The sequence below is a fragment of the Lagenorhynchus albirostris genome, chromosome X, assembly GCF_949774975.1.
Source record: "Lagenorhynchus albirostris chromosome X, mLagAlb1.1, whole genome shotgun sequence".
Taxonomy (NCBI): domain Eukaryota; kingdom Metazoa; phylum Chordata; class Mammalia; order Artiodactyla; family Delphinidae; genus Lagenorhynchus; species Lagenorhynchus albirostris.
This window is the reverse complement of record NC_083116.1, coordinates 53,086,826-53,112,153: the sequence shown is the minus strand read 5'-3', so window position 1 is coordinate 53,112,153 and position 25,328 is coordinate 53,086,826. Positions and strand designations below refer to the sequence as shown.

Here is a 25,328-nt window from a genome sequence, read left to right as displayed (position 1 = left end):
CAAATAGAAATATACTTCAAGCACCCAATCTGACTCAGGATATGGATATAAACCACAGGGATCTACTTCTTTCCATGGTTGGAACTCAGGGGAAATTAGCTTGTGTAATGATGTTGCATATGTCTTCATTTTCTGCTTCAGATTTTCATCTTCCCTCACATATATCAGCAATAATATTTCTATACTAGCCCAGTGGCAGTGTGTTGATTGGTCCCCTTGAGGCAGGCATGACAATGTTTCAAAGGTTGACTGTGCTGACGGAGCGTGAAGGTCAAATTTTTCTCAGATTCGTGACCCGACTCAAAGCCCTCACACATTTTTGCCCATCTCATAAAGCATCCTCATCTTTTACATCCACCTCAAAAAAAATTAATCTTGGCCAGAGTCTTTTCACATAATCAAAGTTTGGGACCTTGTTTCTATTTTGTTTAAAATAAGATATATTTGGTTTTTACTTTAAAAACTAAATGAGAACTAAACATATTGCCTGTTGATCAAGAGTTTGGATTTATGAAACTTAGGTTAGACTTAGATTTGCTTTGAAATCTGGGATTAGAAAACCCAAATTGTGAAAATTCTATCTACCATTAGATTTAGTAACCTTGAATACACTTGCCAAGAATGAGACATCAAATAATATATCGTGGAGCTAAAGAGCAAGCAAACTTTATTATTCTAAAGGAATTAATATTTCTTTATCATATGTATCAATAGATCAAAGTAGTGTGTAGTATCAGGAGGAGTGAGTAAAATTCATTAATGCCATTGCAGGCATAATATGCTATAACAAACAATGTTATAATATGCTATAATATACATAATATGCTATAACAAACAATGTATTTAACTGCTTTAGAAAGCAAAGCTGCCTCTAAAGATATTCAGAAGAGTTTGAATATAATGATTTTCTCAGTTTTCAACTATAAAATGAAGTTTTATTTGGAAGTTCACCCTTTCAGCTTTAAGATAATTTGATTTTATATTCTCTGAATTCTATGATGTGCAGATTAACATTTTTGATCTGTGCTAAAAAGTAAAAAAGGTGACAGTCAAATGACTGTTAGGTCCCTGAAAGCTAGGGGTTATTATCAAAGTGTACCTCCAGTGGGGAAAAATGACAACATAAAACTCATTCTCTTCATAGATGGATCTTTATTAATGTTGTCAGGTCTTATTACAATGAGAGTGTGACAGTAATAGGATTAAGTAACTTTTGACTTCATTGCTATTATCAGAGGCCTGGTTAATATAGTCCACTAATGCCTTTCATTAAATACACGTGTTATTAATAGTCCCACATGCAACACATATATGTAGGACATTTTAGATAGCTCAATTCTAGAATTTATAAACTAAGATTCTGAAGAGCAAATGTATGTCCCCAACTTTGATTAATTTACTCACATTCTGCCCTTTGACCTGATAATAGCAACTAGCTATAAGAAATACTGCTAAATTTTACATGGATTATTATTAGGCACAGGTTTATTGATCTGTTATTCCATTGTTCACTGTATCTAAATAAGAAACAATTTTATGTTTAATTTTGTGCCTGCCAAAGGGAAAGACTTAAAATCTATTAAATATATATTTAATTATATGACAAAATTATAGAACTCTTTCATGAAAACATGAGGTTTGGTTATACAGATCTACTTGGCTCCCATAATTCTGATCGATGCTAATAATCTGAGATAATAAACATTCCAATGTGTGTAGTTAGTTCAGCATAAATTATTTTTTTGATCTATACAACATTATACTGACTGTATAACAACACTCTTAGTGAACTGAATTATGATCCTTCATTCAATCTTAGACCAAAAAAAATGACGGATTGGTAAAACTTTTGTACCAGAGGTGATAACATCTTGTTCAGAAGTGATGATAAAAGCAATAAGGTCATTTGGGGGGAAATTTCTGATTTTGACTTAATTCAATCAATAAAATAATTTAAATAGCTTTATGCTTTTACCAAGCTTTATGCTTTATGCTTTTATGTGAATTTGGACCAATTTTGAAGAAATTATTCTTTATCAAAAAATATAAAATGCATATGAAAAATAGTTCTCACTTCAAAATCAAATACAAAAGAAATTAGTATTCTCCCTTCACATTTATCAGTTTAGTCATCTTCATAAATCAGTAAAAAAGTGTGAATAATTCGATAGCATAATAGAGAAAATAAACTGCTTTGACCACAAATTAAATTTTAGTATATCTTTGTTGAAGTGTCTTAGTTTCTGAATGAACATAGAAGGTACCAGAGGAAGGAAAGTATTAAGTTCAATTTAATTTTAAAACACAGAGCTTAAATAACTATTTTTGAAGTGTTCTTTATACATTGGTCTTTTGCTTGCAGAAATTAATATATCTCCACCAATATTATTCCACAATTATGTGATAATGGTTGTTTTTCTTCGTAAAAAGTTAAATATTCATTACTAGAGAGCTCAGTGCATCAAAATATAATATCCACATGCAAGCACACAGAAATGTGTCTTTTAGCAACTAAAACAATAAAACTATAGCTGTCCATATATTTTTCATTTGCTGTGAAATGTAAGATGTAATTCTAGATAATCAGTCATAAGAAACCTATTGCTTTATTTTTAACACAGTGAAAGAGTGTTTATATTTTAATTGCTGCATGTAGATGTCTGTAAACTTGCAGGTAAACTAAGAAAAGTAATACAAGGTTATAGAATAGGAAATAGAAATAAAAAACCTTTTGAAAAAACTACTTTTAAACTTTGTTTTATTCAACAAAACAAGGAGTTTTAAAAGTTGAATGCGTAAAATGAGGTTTTAGGTTATCTCACCTAATTTACATTTGTCCTTGAGATCTCACTTAACCAGGAATTTTATTTTATGGAGGATGTTCTCATGAACATATCTTATCCTATTGCTTATTTTAAATATAGAACTCCATTATTTTAAGCTTCTCCAATAGAATGAAGTAAAGCTCTAAAGAATGGAAAGCTGTTCTACTATTTTCTTAGTTGTAACGGTAACTGACTACCAACTAACATCTTAGTCTAATTCCAGTCATCTAAATTTAACATATACTTAATGAGTGCCCAGCGTACAAAGTCTTGAGGGATAAAAATACGTTTGAAAAATAGTCACTGTCCCCAGGGAGCTTAATAACAAGGCATTATGGGGAATATATTTCTACACTAATGATAGTAAGGAAGAAAACATTTATTGTATTAAAAGAACATTTTATCTTGAATTGGTCATTCTGACATTAAGAACATGGAATTATATTTAAGTGTCCACAGTTTCAGACAAGTTAAAATTTCCCAATCTACTTTCAGTAGATTTTCACCCAGCACTCTCATTAATTCATGATATTTTATTTTTTACTAGGTCTGCAATTGTGGCAGTGATACTTTCTGCCAACATTTATCTGAAAAACAATTTCAAGACTGGAAATAAAATCTTTTTGATGAAAATGTTAATTCCTGTGGTAGTGGTGGTAATTACATAAGTCCTTCTATTATCTTAATTCTTAAACTTGTCGTCTATGCCTCCAATTCCTCTTCTATATAATGGTGAAAATAAAATTATCTTTATCTAACAGGCAGGGATATTATAAAAATTAATGAAATAAGAAAAATACATAAAATTTGCTGAGTGCCTTGAAGAAAAGTGTTTTATAAACAGTAGTTACGGGTTTTGCTCTCTGGTTTAAGATTGTAGTCTCCTCCAACTTTTCTAAAATTATGCTCTATACTCTTTAAAAACCTTATTTTACAACCTAAACTTTTCACACATATTTTATATATGTATACAGAGGAATATATGACAGCCTTTTTCTCTTTCTCAATCAGTGCCACTGGCTCCACATTTATTTCTTGACTTAGTTCAATTTAAAACAAACTTCCATTTACCTTCTTTAACTTGTCTCTTGAATCAAATGTTTCCTTCTCCTCATTTGTCTTTCCCTCCTCCTGGCCCTCCATATGACTATGATATTGCTAATGTGAATACTTTCTCATATACAGCTTCTACCATCTGGAATTGCTTTATTTACATCTCATTCATATGCCATTTTAAAAAATTAGATGTCCTATCTTGTCTTTTCTTTTTCACACTGAACTCTTTTCTATTTTCCTATTTCTTTTCTTGTAAGTTGGTCAAAATTGTCTTTCTGCAGTGGATTCTGTAGGAGAGATATATAATAACAAATTTGAATTTTTAAATTTTTAATCATTCTAAATTAAATAGGTTTTAAAAGTCATTTTTGCAGCAAGATATTTGCTAGAACTACACTTTCATGGATACTAGTATGTTTTCCTGGTTTAGGAGGGGGCCCTTATATTCACTGAGCACAAGAGTTTGCTTAGAAGCATCCATTTTAAAGTAGCTTAGTCAGGGACAAGAAGAGCTTTGCTGTCAGTAAGGAAAATAATGAAATAAATAGTTAACAGAAGAACAAAGTGATGCTCTAAACAATCCAGGGATGAAAAAATTAAAAAAAAAACAATTTAATGGATTATAAATAAAGAAGTGTAGAACTTTATAGATTAATTTTAGTTGAACACAGTGCATTATTGAAGTCACTGAATGATTGTATGGATGAATGTGAGAGTGCATATAGCTATCAAAAAGTAGGAAAATATAATCGTGTTTAGATTATACAAAGTAATGAATATTTGATTAACTTAGATATTCAACTCCCTTCCATAAGTAAATATGAAATGAAGGCTACTTAGATTGGTTGAATACACAAAAAAACTATAAAATTCTGATTTTGATTATTATATTCTTGACTTCATTTAGTGGTGTCACACTGCTTTTTCTCTGAGGACTTAAATATTTAACAGATTTTGTGAGTTTCAGGAGGCCTTCAAATCTTTTAATTTTACTCTGAGGAAAGTGATTCCTGAAGGACCAGCTACAGATAGCCATAGCATTTTCTTCAAAACCATATCACCCCTTCAAATACCTCATTATCCTAGATTCCAAAACCAGTTGAGAACTTTCTAAGTCGAAGAAGTAGCGATGACCATCCTATCATATTTAAGCCTTTGGAAGCCATTGTAGTGGTGTGGGAATGTATCTTTAACTAGAAGTACTCATGGGACTGGAAAAGTGAAAATTTCCTCATTGGGGATGGTATATATATGGCACTGAGTTGAAACATTGTTGGATGGCTTCTATATAGGCTGAACTAGCTTATCCATCTGGAGCTTTTAGGATTCTAGACATTTCTCTGAAATCTATTTTCTCCAGAAAACCCGTCTTGAGTTTTCAGGCATATTTAGCTGCCTCGAGTTTTGCTTTAGTCCTTCAAATGATGCTTTAGATCAAATACCTAATTGGTAAAACGAACGGGTTTTTATAAAGCTAGAGGTCTCACATAGAAAACCAGTTTACATGCAAAATAGCTAGATTAATAAAACTGACATTTTAATCCCTTTAACTCTTAGAAATCTGATTTTTTGTTATTTATCTAATAGACATGACTTCTTGAGCTGTATATTCTACACAAATATAATCATACTATGGCAAATTTAAGTAGTTTAAAGTAACTTAAAATTTTTCTCCACTTGTTTTATTTGGTATTTTGTAAATAGTAATCTCATTTTAACTATGTCTGGCCTTCTGTAATCTAGACTGTTAAAGGTTTGAGGCAAAAAATTGACTCCTGTCTGAGATAATCTTCTACATACCCTACAATCTAGTGGCTGGCCTTATTTGAGTATTGATTAGTGTAAAAATAGCATTTTACCAAATAGCTCCCTGATATTATGAGACAACTGTGGTATTTGGTTAAGCAATTATTTTTGTATTGTTTCCCCATTTTAAGGCATAGTGTATTAATTAGATTCAGCTATAAGTAAACAAACTATTGTTTTAGATAACCTCAAGAGTTATTTCAAAGTATCTTCATGGTTTGCTACACAGTTTACTGACAGTTGTTTCATCTGCCACAATTGTTAAGCTTTCTTAAACTTAATTGCTCCAATGGGTTAGTGATAGTTGATTCACCCATATTCGCAGTGCATTGTCACAATGAGTTATCCACAATTCTTTTTACTGACATCAGCTTTTGTATTTTGTGTTACTATGATATTGGAAGATTTTTTTTCCCCGCACATAACTGACTGCATAACTCTATGATTTCACACATTAGCAATTTCTGTTTCACAAATAACTGGATTTGCTGTCCTAGTTGCTTTAAAAGATAACTGCTTATTTTGATTATTGCTTAGGCAATATTTGTAGTTACTTTAAGTGTTGCTTTCTCAAATGATTTCCACAGACACAGTGGACAAACGGTTTGACCTGTAGAGTTCAGATTCAATTTGTAGATTAAAAAGAGAATTATCTTTGGGTGCCTTATACATATCTTTGTGTATATATATGTTTTAGCCTCTATTTTTTTTTTTTTTTTTTTTTTTTGCTGTACGCGGGCCTCTCACTGCTGTGGCCTCTCCCGTTGTGGAGCACAGGCTCCGGACGCGCAGGCTCAGCGGCCATGGCTCACGGGCCCAGCCGCTCCGCGGCATGTGGGATCTTCCCGGACCGGGGCACGAACCCGCGTCCCCTGCATCGGCAGGCAGACTCTCAACCACTGCGCCACCAGGGAAGCCCTAGCCTCTATTTTATCCTCACCTGGTTTTCTGTTATTTACTTTTGTTGTATAAAATGAGGCTAACCACATAATTTATCCTCCAAATAAGGACAAGTTTAAAAGTGAAAGGGCACCTCTTAATAATTAAACAGGGACCAAGAGTATATGGTCACAATACATAAAACCCAAAATGTCTAATTTCTTCTTTGCCATTTTATGTTTCCTATTCTTCCTAAAGGTCTGAACTACCTTGAGCCAGAAAGCTGCCACTTCCTGCATATTAATGAAGTAAACTATTACTTGCACTAACACAAACTGGACTCTCCATTTATTTTAGCTGAACAATTCTCAGGTGAACAATTCTGAGTTAGCTCAATTGGCAAAAGATTGGCTTGTGAAGAATTATCTGGCAGCAGACATGCTATCATCAAATTTATGTAGGGTGAATCCTTTTCTGAGCTGGCATTGTTCATCTCATGTAGTGTTCACTAAAGCTAAACAGGCAAGAGAATGGCATGGAAAGCAGATGTAATTTCATTAAAAATTCTTTTATTTTGGACATATGATTTCCTTAATCATTATTTAAATATATGAAGGCTATCTGTCCTTTGCTTCCAAGCTTTGACTCACAAAAATTAGGAGGGATTAGCCTCTGGCCAAGGTTCTAAACAATTAAGGTTTTAAGAAGTTAAATGTGTTACCCCATTTCTCCTTTTCTACACTGTTTTCCCTGAGTACCTATTTATCTAGAGGCCATTTGAGTATAGCCTAAACAGTTGATGAGTTAGAGAACCTCTTGCACATCTTTTCGAACTAAAAATTAGGTTGTAGATAAGAGCCTTGAGTGGTTTTTGTAAGAGAAGAATAGTGATTTTATCTGCATGGACATATTCTTCATAAATACTTTTAAAAGAACAGTTTATATTTTCCTCCATTATACTGATTTGAGAATAATAATGGATACTTGGATGCAGTATCAAATTGTACTCTGTTGTTGTCTCTCCATTCACCAACATTAAAAAACATGATGTCACCAATAATCATTTAATTATTTTTGCATCATATGTTTTGGTTTTCTTCATGGATTTGCCTGGACTTCATTCAGCGTTTTGAACTTTTTTTTACATACATACTAAATATAAATATATATTTTTAGATAGATAAATATGGGCACTTAGGTCACCATCAGGAGATATTTATTATATATTGTATATATATATATATCAGGTGTATTCTGATGGTGACTTAAGAGTGCCCATATCCTATTCTAGTTGAGCTAATCATTTTTCTAAAGATAAATTTAAATTTCACCCCCTAACTGTCCTATATGCCTTGACTCATAGAACCAGATATGATGCAGAATTCTATTTTAAAAGTCAATTGTGCATATCAGGATTACTGTTCTTTTATATGACATTATTCATGAAAAGCAAAGCGATTCAATGAATTAGTAAACACATTTCAAGTATGTTTATTTTGAAACTTGCCTTTAATTCTTAGAGATAGCTTGAATATTTTAGTATAGTCCCTAATAAAAAGAATTGAATTAGATTCAAGTATCTAGGTAATAGAGTTAATAGCAATCACTACAAACTTAATAATTCTGGTGGTAATAAAAATCAATTTAAATACAAAATGTGGTATAGAGTTCAGCTAGTTTAATAATCCAATGGTTTAATAGTATACATTTGATTTTAGAGTAATGATGTTTTAAAATGCAAATTGCTTATTATTAGATTCCTTAACTTTATATTAATTGTTTTTCTTCCACCTCTTGGCAGTTTACCAAATCACAAACGATTTTTTTTTAGTACCTGCTTTTATTTTATTTATTTATTTTTAACATCTTTATTGGAGTATAGTTGCTTTACAATATTGTGTTAGTTGCTGCTGTATAACAAAGTGAATCAGCTATATGTATACATATATCCCCATATCTCCTCCCACAAATGATTTTGATCAGAGAAGAATGTCTTTTTCAGAAGTTAAAACCAGTATTTATTAAATGTTTACCAGTCTACTATCATTGATAGGGTTTTGCTATACTTCAAAAATATATATCCCAAGGTTGTCAAATTTTTGAGAAATTGTGATTACATTAAATTATAGTTTGATAATCAAAACATAATTTGAGCATCACTTTAATATTCAGGCTTCTTGTCCTTGCTATTATGTGCATGAAAGTAATTGATCATAATTCTATATAAATTATTCATTCTAAACTGTAGTCAATACTTTGTTATTCTATGGTTAATAATCAGATTTAAGTGAATCATATCTTTTCCCATTACCTTTTTTCTCCAAAATACTTTAAAAATATTTCCTAGAAATTTTCTACTTCAGCAAATGTATGTCAAGACTCCCAGACTGTACAGCTAAAACTAATGCAGTATTGTAAATCAACCATACTTCAATTTAAAAAAAGTCTCCCAGAAAACTTCTTTAAATTCCAGAATTATTCATGGGATTGGATAAACTCACATCTCCATTAGATGTTTTTTCCTGTTATTAGTAAAATCCCCTCTAGTTCTGATCAGTGTTGTAGCAGCTTTGTCCTTGGTTTTTATTATATATAGGATATTTTACAAGAAGCAGCATCTTCCCCCTTCTAAGAAGATAGTCAAAGCAAATTGGTGTGTTTATTTAGAATAGTAGGGATTTTTAAAGGGAATTTCAAATTGGACTTTCTAGGTATCACAAACCTCAATCATTGATAAAGAGATTCCTCTTTTAACAATTTATTTTGATGTAGCTACATTCACTTTGCAGATTTTTTGGTAGTTGTACATGTTTCCTTAAACAATTTTTCTTCTAACTATTGGCTTACTGAGGTTGTGAAAACGTACAGAGGCTGTGGATACCAACAATTTTAAGTTCTGCTTTGATTTCCAGAGGGGAAATGTAATATTATACTGGCTTTGGCATATAAGACCTTTACATTAATTCTTAGTCAAGATAAAAAAATAATTTTCTTTTACCACATTGCCCAATTATCATCCTTTAATCAAAGTAACTTATTAATGCTACAGAATGTATTTGTGTACATTATAGTTTAGAACTTGATTTTGAGAACATTTTATTCTAAAAATCGTATCAAGACGTGACTTTCCAAATGCACAGTATTTTCCTATTATGGTTAAACTTGTACCTCTTTTTGTCCCCCTCATCTCACCCTTTTAAACTAAGACTTGTAGCTGCACGAGGACTGAAAATACCTTTGCTTATTTATGACCTTATTTGGTAAACTTTATTTAATGTAGGTATTAAAAAAGGAGGTAAAACCCCGAAAATGTCCCAATTCAAAAGAGAGCGAAACCAAAAACTCCTTTCTACTAACTTTATACTTTGAAGCATTTATTTTATAACCCTTAACTGTCAAGAATTGTCATATGTTTTGCCATCTATGACAGCTCTTTTAGTAGAATAAGGGAAAGACATTGTTATAATAAGTAAGGGATTTAAGTAGAGCAGCTTTCTGGTAGAGTGAAAATAGTGATAATTCTGCCGTCATGCTCTTGTTTTTTCCTGTACTGTCCACTGGGTTATCCATTATTTTTCAATATGATACAAATTAATTAAGATATGTAGTGAGCTGTGGAAAATTTCTTATATTTTGTCATAAACATATGTTTACTGACTGTACATCTATAAATCAGTAAGCAACGCATGAAACTCTAAGAATTATAGTATTATGAAAATATCTACAAAACCCTAGATGTTTAAACCACTGTGTTTTTTCATATGATATTGTCACCAATCAAATATATTCACCATTTTTATTTTAAAAATAATAAACAATTATTGTTTAACATAATTTAAAAATACCATGTTTAAATTAACAAATGTAAAATAAAGAGTTGGACATTTATTCATATCAGATAAATAGAATAATGTTTTCTATGTATATATAATATTTCCCATAATGTTCAGTTTTTCTTTGTCATCTATAGCTTTAGCTCTTATTGAATAAGAACGTGTCTTGGAACCTGAATCAAAACTTGATTTTAAAATTTTAGTTGGTAACCAAAGATCAAATTTCTCCAGTTCTGTATCAGATGATCTGATCATTAGACACTAGGTGGATTCACTTAATTTCAAGTATTACATTTTAAATGTGTGTTGATTTTACCACCTATAATTTCAAGCTACTGTGTAAACCTTGGAAATTTTAAATAGTACTTCCATTGGTCACAAATAGAAATTAGTTTGCTGCTATTCTGGCCTAGCATACAAATAAAGTCAAAAGCTTCTCCTCCTGGAAACATTTAAACCATTTATATTTTCATAAAATTAGGTATTACTTACTGGTGATCTCAGAGTTTTTAAAAATACAATTAACCACAAGATAAGATAGTCTATATGAAAATATGTTTATAGTCGGCTTACTGCCATAGAAAAGTGATGTTTGTACAAATGATTCTAATGCACAGATGTGATTCATTTCTTTCCATTTATATTTCTGAGGCTCTTCTGATTATTTATTTGCTGGATCCTACAAGTATAATTGTAGTTATACTGATTTCAGAGTAAAACTTCGCATTTGGATACAATTTAGTCTTTTCCTTTTAGGATCATAATTCTCAGTGTGTTGGCCCAGGGTTTCTTGACCTTGGCACTATAGACGTTTAGAGCTGGATAATTCCCTCTTGTGAGATGGGGTAGGACAGGATGGGGGCTGTCCTGTGCATTGTAGGAAGTTTATTAGTATACCTGGCCTCTACCCACTAAGTCCCCGTGGCACCCTCCTGCTTAGATGTGACAACCAAAAATATTTCCAGAGTTTGCTAAATATCCCCTGTGTGGGGGAGGGGGTTGGAATTTCCTTAGCAGAGAACTACTGCTTTAGCCCACCCTTGCACAGCCTAGTGTGGTAGGAGCAGATTTATCTTATTCTTAGTAACTCCAAGGACAAGTCAGGATGTTTTGAACACTTTCCCAAACCTTCAAACGATGACCATTTCCAGATGAGAGAATACTTCACAAATGTTTAAACAATAAATGCAATTTGAACAGTTTCTTAAACTTTAGGAGTCATAAGTGGAAAAGTATTAGCACATAAAGAAGTATTAGCACCAGGCTTCCCTGGTGGCGCAGTGGTTGAGAGTCTGCCTACTAATGCAGGGAACACGGGTTCGAGTCCTGGTCTGGGAGTATCCCACATGCCGCGGAGCAACTAGTCCGGTGAGCCACAACTACTGAGCCTGCGCGTCTGGAGCCTGTGCTCCGCAACAAGAGAGGCTGCGATAGTGAGAGGCCCGTGCACCGCGATGAAGTGTGGCCCCCGCTTGCCACAACTAGAGAAAGCCCTCACACAGAAACGAAGACCCAACACAGCAAAAATAAATTAATTAATTAATAAACTCCTACCCCCCAAAAAAAAGTATTAGCACCTTTGATAGATTTTATGAAGTAATAATTTTTTTTTATAATTTCCAAAATATTATAATTAATTTTCAGTGTAGAAGTTACTTTCTTATCTATGTAATTAGAAAGGGAACATTATGCTAAATATAGAGCAAAGTAACTTGAGAGATGGTTTTCTTCTAATTTCAGATGGGATAAACAATTCATTAATTGCACAAAAGTATTTCAATATTCTGTTTTATTATATATCAAGAAAATACACTTATTGTTAACACTAACAAAATCTTAACTTATGCAATGAATCCACTTTATAAATTGAATATTTATATGAAACAAATGTGTCCTTTGCCCAAATTAATTTCCAATCTTAGAATAAAAATTAGAAGGATAAAATTAATATGTATGAGTATTTTTGTTTGTAAAATGTTATAAATTGTGGGAACTCAGCTAGTAAAGAAAGGTTTATTCTTTTCAGTAGTAAAATCATTATTTTTTTTAATTTGATTTCATGGTTGTGTAAAAATTATTAGTTAAAATAGTTAAATGCTAATGTTAAAATAGTAAACTTTGAAAAAAAACTATTTGCTACTGTTAAGGATAAGAAATTATAAAAATTAACATCTTCTAGCATTAGACAAATTAAGAACTGTTTGAAGATACAGTATATGAATGTAACACAGTTTGCCTTGTATGATAGCACTAGTATGGCTATCTTGTTAAAAGAAGCATTTATTAAGCCAATGTCTTTACTAATGGGTTTATTTATGATCAATTGTTTTTAGCTCTTAAATTTTATAATTTTTTCTTTTAGTATTGTGAGGCATGAAAATATATTTTGACCGTATGGCTACAATAATCTTATCTAAACTGCTATATTCGTCACTGAAAATGTCTACGCTTTAATGTGTGAAACTGGGACCAATTTAGTTAAGTTTGTCATTGGCTGTGTCTGTAAAGAACTGATTAACTTAATACGACTGGAAGTTTCAGTTGTTTCATTGATTGACATAGTTGCTAGATGTCATGGCATAAAAATACTGGTTCTGCCTTTCAAGGCATAACCTTAATTAATTTTGGAGAACTTTTATAAACATTACTATTCTCTGGATGGAGTTTAGATATTATAGTATATTGATACCCTGATTAAAAAGTGTGATTCAGTGCACCTGAGGGGGAAAAAATTACTAGTAGTTTGAAAATATCATTGTTTCTCCTGATTCAAAATGATCCCAGACATAATTTAAATCACTCCTGGAATCAGTGTCATGGGGCGTAGTATTTGCTGATATTAAATATGTCTAGTAAATTTGAGTAGGCTAAGACTCCTTAAATATATAAATATAGCTATACTTATAGAACACTGATGGCTTTTTTCCTATGGAGGGGCTACTTTAAGAAGAAGACATGATTTTTTTATTGGAAAGTAGTGACAAAAATATTTTTTGTCATCTACTATGCTGATAATTCATTTAGATAGCAATAGCTTATGTATTTAATAGATATTAAAATTTATTTTGACTTTGTTGGTTCCTTGTGTTTCTGTAAAAGATACCTGTCTTGGCCTGTGGAACTGGTAGTGCCAGTTGTACAGAAGAGGTAGTACCGTAAGAGGAGGAAAATTACTACAACAATCATGGTAATGAATATGATGAGGATAATGGCAATGATGATGATACTGTTGATGATGAAAATCATGAATTTTCTAATGATAATCACTTATTTGATGATATTAAAAATGCTACTCATGAATTGTTTAACGTCAGCGAAATTTGAGCTTCATGTTTCCATCTTGCTAAAAACATGGTCAATAATGAAGAATCAGAAATGATCTCAGAGGACATGGTACTTCCTTCTAAAATAGAATCAGAAAAACATTTAAGCAAATGGGGATGAGTTCTTCCTCTCCTTAAATTAAAACAGGAAAGGATAGGTAAGAGGTAAGGCCCTCTTAATGTCTCAAGATATATCCCATACGGTCAGTACCAACTGGCTAAGCCTTGGATTATGAAAAGAACTTTGACTATAAATGGCCTCACCTGGAGCTTTCTCTGATTCAGTGGACAAGATACTTTTGTCTGGGCATTATCTAATATTGTCTGCCCTGATTTTTTTCTCTCTTTAATTATCTCTTAATCCAGAGGCATGTCAAAACTATCCCATGGCCTCCATTCCTTGCCCAGTCTTAACCCACAAAGAAGAATGTGCATTTGAGTTAAAGTCTGAACTGCAGAAAGCCATGTCTAATGTTGCCAATCCTTCGCTTCCATTAGGGAAAAAAAATATACTCTTTGGTCTGTCTGAAATGTGCACGGGAAAAAAAGACCCAGGTTTGCTGCCCTTCTCAGGCCATCCTCCAACAAACCCTGCCCCCACCTCCATGATGATCTGCTTCAACTGTTGGGCTACAACCTACCTCTCAAAAACCAGATCACTGAAAAATCTGGTACTTTCGTTAACAAATGTGAACAATGTTTTAGTGACTAACAATACAAACAAACAAAAAATATATATATCATCCACAAGATTTGTCTGTTCATCCATTGATAGCATTAGCATTAATGACTTCCAATTATTCAGCAAAGCCTCGATTAGAATGAACCATCTCTTATTAGTCACTGCCCATTTGAAACTCCATTCCCCACAGAGCAAAGGATTTGAGCTATTCTTGCAATGATTACCCATTTCCAAGAGAATGTAATCTTTGGACAACTTTGTCATTGACTTCTCTCAAGAAAATTTGCCACCATCTTTATCATGACATCTAGTTAATCAGTATTCAGACACCCTGACACAGAGAAGAAATGGCCTCCCCATATGATATAGAAACAAATCCTTTTTTGGAGTAAAGGAGATTTCTGGGCTTTGAGGATTAAGTAGGACATTAGTAGAATGAATCAGATTTTGTTTTCTGTTTCATTTATATATGTCTCATATTTAGTCATTTGTTTAAGATTTTCCCTTTTTTTCTGAAAGTCAAAACCTGGCTTTTCAAAACTAAGTGAAGAATAGACTGAAAAAAAATTGGAAACTGATGAATGGATTTGTTTCAATATCCATCTGTTCTCATGGATATAACCACCCTGATATCTTCAATTAAATCTCCTTTGGAGGAGGCACCCCGGGCGGGGGTTTTAGCAGCCGCTGAGTAGGGTGGGCGTTTCCTCCCACTCGGTCATGACGCACAGGTTGGGCACGTGCGAGGCTCAGGAACAGGAATTCCAGTGCTGACCATTGAGTCCGACTGGACCTGGGCCTCTGGGACAAATTCAGTGAACTGGCCACCAAGTGCATTATTGAGATCGTGGAGTTTGCTAAACATCTACCAGGCTTCACCGGCTTGACGATCGCAAACCAAATCACCCTGCTGAAGGCAGCCTGTTTGGACATCCTGATTCTGAGAATTTGCACCAGGTATACCCCAGAGCAAGACACCATGCCATTTTCAGACGGCCTGACCCTGAATCGAACCCAGATGCACAACGCCAGGATCAGACTCCTGACCGACCTCGTATTCACCTTCGCCAGCCAGCTCCTACATCTGGAGATGGACGACACGGAGACAGGCCTTCTCAGCGCCATCTGCTTGATCTGTGGAGACCGCCAGGACCTTGAGGAACCAACAAAATTAGATAAGCTACAAGAACCATTGCTGGAAGCACTAAAAATTTATATCAGAAAGAGACGACCCAGCAAGCCTCACATGTTTCCAAAGATCCTCATGAAAATCACAGATCACAGCATCAGTGCTAAAGGTGCAGAAAGTGTAATTACCTTGAAAATGGAAATTCCTGGCTCGATGCCCCCTCTCATTCAGGAAATGCTGGAGAATTCTGAAGGACATGAACCCTTGACCCCAAGCTCAAGTGGGAACACAGCATTGCACAGTCCGAGCACCTCACCCAGCTCCGTGGAGAACAGTGGTGTCGGTCAGTCACCACTGCTGCCATAAGACACTTTCTAGCTACTTCAGACATTCCCCAGTACCTTCACTCCTGGGATTTAAAATGCAAGGAAAATACATTTTTACTGCTGCTTAGTTTTTGGACTGAAAATATATTCAAACTCAAGAAGTTTTCATATGTATCAATATATGCCCCTCACTGTCTAACTTACCTAGAAGTACAAACATTTTAATTCTAAAAATCAGCTATTTCGTGCAACCCAAAACCAGTTAAAAGCTTCTATTCTCCTCTTTGAACACTCAAGATTGCATGGTAAAGACCCAGTCAAAATTATTTCCCCCTGGTTAAGCTTCTGAAGACTCTGCACATACAGAAGTATAGCTCTGTTCTTTCCCGTACGTTTGGTGCTTTCCTTTTGTCTTGCATACCCCAAATAACCAAGACACCAAGGTTATGGAACAGATTACTTACATATCCAGTTAAGAAAGGGTCAAAAAGATAACTCTCTTGCTTTCACAGACCAAGACATCAAGGTAAGGAAATGGGACTGTTGTACAGTGTGGCAAGATAAGGCTAAAGATGTTCTACTTTAGTAAGTATAGAAGCTTGTGCTTGCTCTCTGGATGCTCTCAGACCGCATCTTTTATTTCATGTTGCCCAGTGAAGTATACAACAAATTCACTGTACTAGCAGAAGATAATTCCGTTATAGTGTAACTGCCAGTTCAAGTATCAAATGTCATTTGTTCAATTGTTGATATCACTTTAAATTAAAAGTGGTTTATTACTTGTTTAATGACATAACTACACAATTTTTTTAAAGGTACATTTTTACAGTAATGATAGCCTCCAAGGCAGAAACACTTTTCCATGTTAATAAAAGTTTTTGTTTACCTATTCACAAGCCATTAGGGAGGTTTCATGGGATAATGACGGGCTAGTCTACCACCTGCACCATGTAACTCTGTATCCTTCCTGATTCCTGCTTGATACTGGGGGGGTTTCCATTGCCTCCCAAAGTCACAGGTAGAGAATCTGCGTCCTCTGGCCTGATTCAATCACTGTGAAGCAGAGTGGAGGCTGGGGTGGAGTGGTTAACAGATACAAGTGTCAGTTTCTTAGTTCTCATTTAAGCACTAGTGGAAATTTTTTTTTTTAATATTATGAAGCCTGTGATGTACTTTCTCTGGCTCTGTTTGTACATTGAAATTGTTTAACAATGCTTTCTATGTTCATATACTGTTTATTTTTTCCATGGAGTCTCCTGGCAAGGAATAAAATATATTTATTTTAAACGTGAAAAAAAATCTCCTTTGTTCCAGCCCATAACATTATGAATTTAAGTTAACACTTTAATTTTTTTTAATTAATTTATTTATTTTTGCTGTGTTGAGTCTTCGTTTCTGTGCGAGGGCTTTCTCTAGTTGTGGCAAGCGGGGGCCACTCTTCATTGCGGTGCGTGGGCCTCTCACTATCGTGGCCTCTCTTGTTGCAGAGCACAGGCTCCAGACGCTCAGGCTCAGTAGTTGTGGCTCACGGGCCCAGTTGCTCTGTGGCATGTGGGATCTTCCCAGACCGGGCTCGAACCCGTGTCCCCTGCATTAGCAGGCAGACTCTTAACTACTGCACCACCAGGGAAGCCCCTAAGTTAACACTTTTAAACATTTCAATCTGAATGCTTATTCCAAATAATATAATCAAGTAGTTTGATTATTCTCCTAGTTGGAGGACACAGAATAGTGACAATGACACACGTCCATAAAAAAGGAAATAGATAGATTTATCATACATCACCACAAAAAATCCTTTAAGACAGAAGTTAGTATCAAGACACTACCATTTTCAGTGACCTTCCCGAGTACGTACTCTTTTGTCAAAGAGGAAAAACAAACAAGCTGTTCCTAATGTTGAAATCTGATGAAACAAAGAAAAAAAAGTCAATGGAAAGAATTACTTTTCTTGGGACTAACATTTAAAAAAAGAACCATATGCTACAATATCATTGTTCTATTAAATAGTCTTTGCTAAATATCAAATAGGTAAAATAAACGTATGATATCTTAAACCTTGTGCATGGCTTTGCCAAGATTAACACCAGTGCTGTTAATATTTTAATGTAAATTCTTTTCTTCCGAAGAGAGTTGATACTTTCTTAAATACATGACTTTCCTTTCTGTAATATAACTTTAAAGTAGGTAGGGACTTGGTGACTTCAAGGTTATTGTCAAATATGTGACTAACGGCTCAGGTCATTTTACATGTAATCCATTTTTTATTGTATTTCCCTTGACAGTGCTACAAATGAATGCTGAAAGAAATGTTCTTGAAATAGTGCATAGAATCTAAATGACATCACAATGTTGAATATTTCAGAAAGAGTTGCTATCCTCTTCTGTAGTTCTAGGCAGCCTATAGCAAACCAATGAACTTTTAATAGAATTAAAGTAAATTTATTATAGTACCAATTATATTTGTATTAAGAATATTAAATTTATTTCCCTATTGTTTTCCAAAATAGCCATATCTCTGTGGTTTTATCCATTTGAAACTATGCAAATGGATAAACACTGGCATTTCTCTGGCCCAAAGATGTATCAGTAACAGTAAAAAAAAAGAATTTTTTTTTAAAAGTCAGGTTAGTTCTTGATAAATCAAGCAGTGGTAAAGCTCAGAAATAAATTTTTAGTCTTTCCCCCAGCATTCCTCAATCTACAGAATAAACAGCTTTTATGTAAGCAGTTTTAGAATCCAATCTCTTTGGAACTATTTTTAGTACTTACTGGCACTGTATGCATTTTCTGGGCAACTGTACTAGATTTATAGCTCTGGAACTGCTGTGTTATTTATTACCTTCCAATAGGCAATAAAGTGGTGTCTTGCACATGCATATGACAAAAATGCTAAAGTTTAGTACAATGGTTCAGCTAATTCTTTCACAGAAGGATAGGCAAAAAAATAGCTTTTAATTCGGCAAGGAATATTCCTTATTCACTTTTTTCAAAAGCAAAAATACTTCTCTTGGGAATTTCGTATCCAGCACCAACTTTCTCTTCCTTAATTTTACAAATCCCTACAAAGAATTAAAGTCTCATATGAGCTTAATAACATCTTGCTTATTTCAGCGGTTTTTGTCCTAGATTTGCAAACTCATCTTATTTTTGAATTTAGGAAGAAATGCCACTCACAAATGAAATTAAGTCTTTTGAATTACATGAGGTTATTAGAAAGTCCCAAATTTTTTCTTAACCTGAACTGGAATTGGCAATTTTGTGTACATGAGATCAAACTAGTTTAAGACACCAGGATCCAAAATCAACATATAATGTGTTGCATTCAATTCATATAGTATGTTGTTTTCTTCTCTGAGTTTTTGTTGTCTCTTTTTTTTGTTTGTACATATGGGTGTTTGACAGATGTAGGGTTTTGTATTTTGTCAGTACACAGGCCACTTACCAAACTAAGTACTTGTCATTATTTCTTCCAAAAATAAAGGTTTACAACTAGGCTATAAATTTTTACCAGAGATTGGCACTGTAGCTTATCATATCCCTAACAGAAAAAAATAGTTGTTTTATAAAATAATTCTGAAATTGTTTTTTGGACAATTTAATTAAAGCAAAAGAAAAAAAGCAACCTGAGTCAACAATTACAGTATATTCCTATTCAAGCACAGACTGAAAATTAAAAACAAGAACAACCAAACTTTGCTCTTTCTCTTTTTTTTCTTTTAAAATAGGAATTCTCTTTTTAATTTGTGCATTTATTCATCTAACAAACGCTTATTTAATGTGTTCGTATATGCTGGGTGCTATGTCCTTAGAGATCATACATATAAATGAAGCTTGAGGCCATTTTATCCTACACTCACATTAATTCATGTAATAGAGGCTTAAGTAAATTACCGAGAGAGAGACACAGATGAGTGATAGTTCTCTCACCAAAGGATGACCATTTGGGAGAGATAGCAAAGGATTTTCTCAAGATTTTTTCCCTATAAACAAGGGGGAAATAATTCTGAGTAAGTTTGGAATTCAGGATACTACAATTATCCCAAAGCTTTAACTATTTTTTTTTATATATAGGACATATCTACGGTAAAGGTAGCAAGGTGATAAATTAAGATACCATATATCTTTATTTCCTCTTTTCATCTATCCCATTGTTTTCATGTCATGGTCTAACATATGGCAAAGAGCTTCAGGTTTTTTCATGGTTCATATGGATTTGAATGTCAGTTGAGCTAACTGACATGGGGTAGAACTAATGTTGGATCCATGTGTTAGTCATTCTTTATTCCTGAAGGAGACAAGACAGAGGAACAACCTTGGAATAGTCATTCATTAAAGATAGTAAGCTCATGTTGGTACCACACTTTAGCATCAGACTTAGGTATCTGTCCAAAACTTTGTTGAAAAGTATTTATGTCTTATATGTAGGCAACTCCTTTTCAAATTACTGGGATAATATGAAATGTATTTATTTATTTATTTATTAAAAAATATTTTATTGGAGTATAATTGCTTTAAAATGATGTGTTAATTTCTGCCTTAGAACAAAGTGAATCAGTTATACATATACATATATCCCCATATCACTTCCCTCTTGTGTCTCCCTCCCTCCCACCATCCCTAACCCACCCTTCTAACTGCTCACAAAGCACCAAACTTATCTCCCTGTGCTATGCAACTGATTCCCACTAGCTATCTATTTTATATTTGGTAGTGTATATATGTCCATATATACACTACCACTCTCTCACTTTGTCCCAGCTTACCCTTCCCCATCCCTGTGCCCTCAAGTCCATTCTCTAGAACGTCTGCATCCTTATTCCCGTCTTGCCCATAGGTTTTCCATGACCTTTTTTTTTCTTTTAGATTCCGTATATATGTGTTAGCATACGGTATTTGTTTTTCTATTCTGACTTACTTCACTCTGTATGACAGACTCTAGGTCCATCCACCTCACTACAAATAACTCAATTTTGCTTCTTTATATGGCTGAGTAATATTCCATTGTATATATGTGCCGCATCTTCCTTATCCATTCATATGTTGATGGACACTTAGGTTGCTTCCATGTCCTGGCTATTGTAAATAGAGCTGCAATGAACATTGTGGTACATGACTCTTTTTGAATTATGGTTTTCTCAGGGTAAATGCCCAGTAGTGAGATTGCTGCGTCGTATGGTAGTTCTATTATTAGTTTTTTCAGGAACCTCCATATTGTTCTCCATAGTGGCTGTATCAATTTACATTCCCACAGACAGTCCAAGAGGGTTCCCTTTTCTCCACACCCTCTCCAGCATTTATTGTTTGTAGATGTTTTGATGATGGCCATTCTGACCAGTGTGAGATGATATCGCATTATACTTTTGATTTGCATTTCTCTAATGATTAATGATGTTGAGCATTCTTTCATGTGTTTGTTGGTAATCTGTATATCTGCTTTGGAGAAATGTCTGTGTAGGTCTTCTGCCCATTTTTGGATTGCGTTGTTTGTTTTTTTTTGATATTGAACTGCATGAGCTGAATATAAATTTTGGATATTAATCCTTTGCCAGTTGTTTCATTTGAAAATATTTTCTCCCTTTCTGAGGGTTCTCTTTTCATCTTGTTTATGGTTCCCTTTGCTGTGCAAAAGCTTTTAAGTTTCATTAGGTCACATTTATTTATTTTTGTTTTTATTTCCATTTCTCTAGGAGGTGGGTCAAAAGGCTCTTGCTGTGATTTATGTCATAGAGTGTCCTGCCTGTTTTCCTCTAAGAGTTTGATAGCGTCTGGACTTACATTTAGGTCTTTAATCCATTTTGAGTTTCTTTTTGTGTATGGTGTTAGGGAGTGTTCTAACTTCATTCTTTTACATGTAGCTGTCCAGTTTTCCCAGCACCACTAATTGAAGAGGCTGTCTTTTCTCCATTGTATATTCTTGCTTCCTTTATCAAAGATAAGGTGGCCATATGTGCATGGGTTTATCTCTGGGCTTTCTATCCTGTTCCATTGATCTATATTTCTGTTTTTGGGCCAGTACCATACTGTTTTGATTACTGCAGCTTTGTAGTATACTCTGAAGTCCAGGTACCCGATTCCTCCAGCTCCATTTTTCTTTCTCAAAATTACTTTCACTAATCGGGGTCTTTTGTGTTTCCATACAAATTGTGTAAGTTTTTGTTATAGTTCTGTGAAAAATGCCACTGGTAGTTTGATAGGGATTGAATTGAATCTGTAGATTGCTTTGGGTAGTAGAGACATTTTCACAATGTTGATTTTTCCAATCCAAGAACATGGTATATCTCTCCATCTATTTGTATCATCTTTAATTTCTTTCATCAGTGTCTTATAATTTTCTGCATACAGGTCTTTTGTCTCCTTAGGTATGTTTTTTCCTAGGTATTTTATTCTTTTTGTTGCAATGGTAAATGGGAGTGTTTACTTAATTTCACTTCCAGATTTTTCATCATTAGTGTATAGGAGTGCCAGAGATTTCTTTGCATTAATTTTATATCCTGCTACTTTACCAAATTCATTAATTAGCTCTAGTAGTTTTCTGGTAGCTTCTTTAGAATTCTCTATGTAAAGTATCATGTCATCTGCACACAGTGACAGATCTACTTCTTTTCCGATTTGGATTCCTTTTATTTCTTTTTCTCCTCTGATTGCTGTGGTTAAAACTTCCAAAACTTTGTTGAATAATAGTGGTGAGAGTGGACAACCTTGCCTTGTTCCTCATCTTAGTGGAAATGGTTTCAGTTTTTCACCATTGAGGACAATGTTGGCTGTGGGGTTGTCATATACGGCCTTTATTATTTTAGGTATGTTCCCTCTATGCCTACTTGCTGGAGGGTTGTTATCATAAATGAGTGTTGAATTTTGTCGAAAGCTTTCTCTGCATCCATTGAGATGATCATATTGTTTTTCTCCTTCAATTTGTTAATATGGTGTATCACACTGATTGATTTGCGTATATTGAAGTATACTTGCATTCCTGGCATAAAGCCCACTTGATCATGGTGTATGATCCTTTTAATGTGCTCTTGGTTTCTGTTTGCCAGTATTTTGTTGAGGATTTTTGCATCTATGTTCATCAGTGATATTGGCCTGTAGTTTTCTTTCTTTGTGACATCCTTGTCTGGTTTTGGTATCAGGGTGATGGTGGCCTCGTAGAATGAGTTTGGGAGTGTTCCTCCCTCTGCTATATTTTGGAAGACTTTGAGAAGGATAGGTGTTAGCTCTTCTCTAAATGTTTGCTAGAAATCGCCTGTGAAGCCATCTTGTCCTGGACTTTCGTTTGTTGGAAGATTTTTAATCACAGTTTCAATTTCAGTGCTTCTGATTGGTCTGTTCATATTTTCTATTTATTCCTGGTTCAGTCTTGGCAGGATGTGCATTTCTAAGAATTTGCCCATTTCTTCCAGGTTGTCCATTTTATTGGCATATAGTTGCTTGTAGTAATCGCTCATGAATCCTTTGTATGTCTGCAGTGTCAGTTGTTACTTCCCCATTTTCATTTCTAATTCTGTTGATTTGAGTCTTCTCCCTTTTTTTCTTGATGAGTTTTGCTAATGGTTTGTCAATTTTGTTCATCTTCTCAGAGAACCAGCTTTCAGTTTTATTGATCTTTGCTATCGTTTCCTTCATTTCTGATCTGATCTTTATGATTTCTTTCCTTCTGCTAACTTTGGGGTTTTTTTGGTTCTTCTTTGTCTAATTGCTTTAGGTGTAAGGTTAGGTTATTTATTCAAGATGTTTCTTGTTTCTTAAGGCAAGTTTGTATTGCTATAGGCTTCCCTCTTAGAATTGCTTTTGCTGAATCCCATTGGTTTTGGGTCATCGCGTTTTCATTGTCATTTTTTTCTAGGTATTTTTTGATTTCCTCTTTGATTTCTTCAGTGATCTCTTGGTTATTAAATAGTGTAATGTTTAGCCTCCATGTGTTTGTAATTTTTACAGACTTTTCCTGTAATTGATATCTAGTCTCATAGGGTTGTTGTCAGAAGAGATACTTGATACAATTTCAATTTTCTTAAATTTACCAAGGCTTGATTTGTGACCCAAGATATGATCTATCCTGGAGAATGTTCCATGAGCACTTGAGAAAAATGTGTATTCTGTTGTTTTTGGATGGAATGTCCTATAAATATCAATTAAGTCCATCTTGTTTAATGTATCATTTAAAATTTGTTTCCTTATTTATTTTCCTTTTGGATGGTCTGTCCATTCGTGAAAGTGATGTGTTAAAGTCCCCTACTATGATTGTGTTACTGTTGATTTTCCCTTTTATGGCTGTTAGTATTTGCCTTTTGTATTGAGGTGCTCCTATGTTGGGTCCACAAATATTTACAATTGTTACATCTTCTTCTTGGATTGATCCCTTGATCATTATGTAGTGTCCTTCTTTGTCTCTTGTAATAGTGCTTGTTTTAAAGTCTATTTTGTATGATACGAGAACTGCTTCTCCAGCTTTATTTGATTTCCAATTGCATGGAATATCTTTTTCATCCCCTCATTTTCAGTCTGTATGTGTCCCTAGGTCTGAAGTGGGTCTCTTGTAGACAGCATATGTATGGGTCTTGTTTTTGTATCCATTCAGCCAGTCTGTGTCTTTTGGTGGGAGCATTTAATCCATTCACATTTAAAGTAATTATCGATATGTATATTCCTATTACCATTTTCTTAATTGTTTTGGGTTTGTTATTGTAGGTCTTTTCCTTCTCTCGTGTTTCCTGCCTACAGAAGTTCCTTTAGCATTTGCTCTAAAGCTGGTTTGGTTGTGCTGATTTCTCTTAGCTTTTGCTTGTCTGTAAAGTTTTTAATTTCTCCATCAAATCTGAATGAGATCCTTGCTGGATAGAGTAATCTTGGTTGTAGTTTTTTTCCTTTCATCACTTTAAGCATGTCCTGCCACTCCCTTCCGACAGGGTTTCTCCTGAAGATCAGCTGTTAACGTTATGGGGATTCCCTTGCATGTTATTTGTTGTTTTTCCCTTGCTGCTTTTAATATTTTTTCTTTGTATTTAATTTTTGGTAGTTTGATTAATATGTGTCTTGGTGTGTTTCTCCTTGGATTTATCCTGTTTGGGACTCTCTTTGCTTCCTGGACTCGATTAACTATTTCCTTTCCCATATTAGGGAAATTTTCAACTCTAATCTCTTCAAATATTTTCTCAGTCCCTTTCTTTTTCTCTTCTTCTTCTGGGACCCCTATAATTTGAATGTTGGTGCATTTAATGTTGTCCAGGAGTCTCTTAGACCGTCCTCATTTCTTTTCATTCTTTTTTCTTTATTCTGCTTTGCACTGGTTATTTCCACTCTTTTATCTTCCAGGTCACTTATCCGTTCTTCTGCCTCAGTTATTCTGCTATTGATTCCTTCTAAAGAATTTTTAATTTCATTTATTGTGTTGTTCATCATTGTTTGCTCTTTAGTTCTTCTAGGTCCCTGTCAAACATTTCTTGTATTTTCTCCATTCTCTTTCCAAGAT

General features: G+C 34.0%; 1 protein-coding gene and 1 pseudogene across 7 annotated transcripts in view; both read left to right on the top strand.

Annotated features, from left to right (window-relative positions):
- The window catches only part of PCDH11X (protocadherin 11 X-linked), a 704,983-nt gene that overhangs the window by 4,499 nt on the left and 675,156 nt on the right, over window positions 1-25,328 (top strand). The window lies entirely within an intron of this gene.
- LOC132513964 (retinoic acid receptor beta-like) lies at window positions 12,853-15,899 on the top strand (annotated as a pseudogene).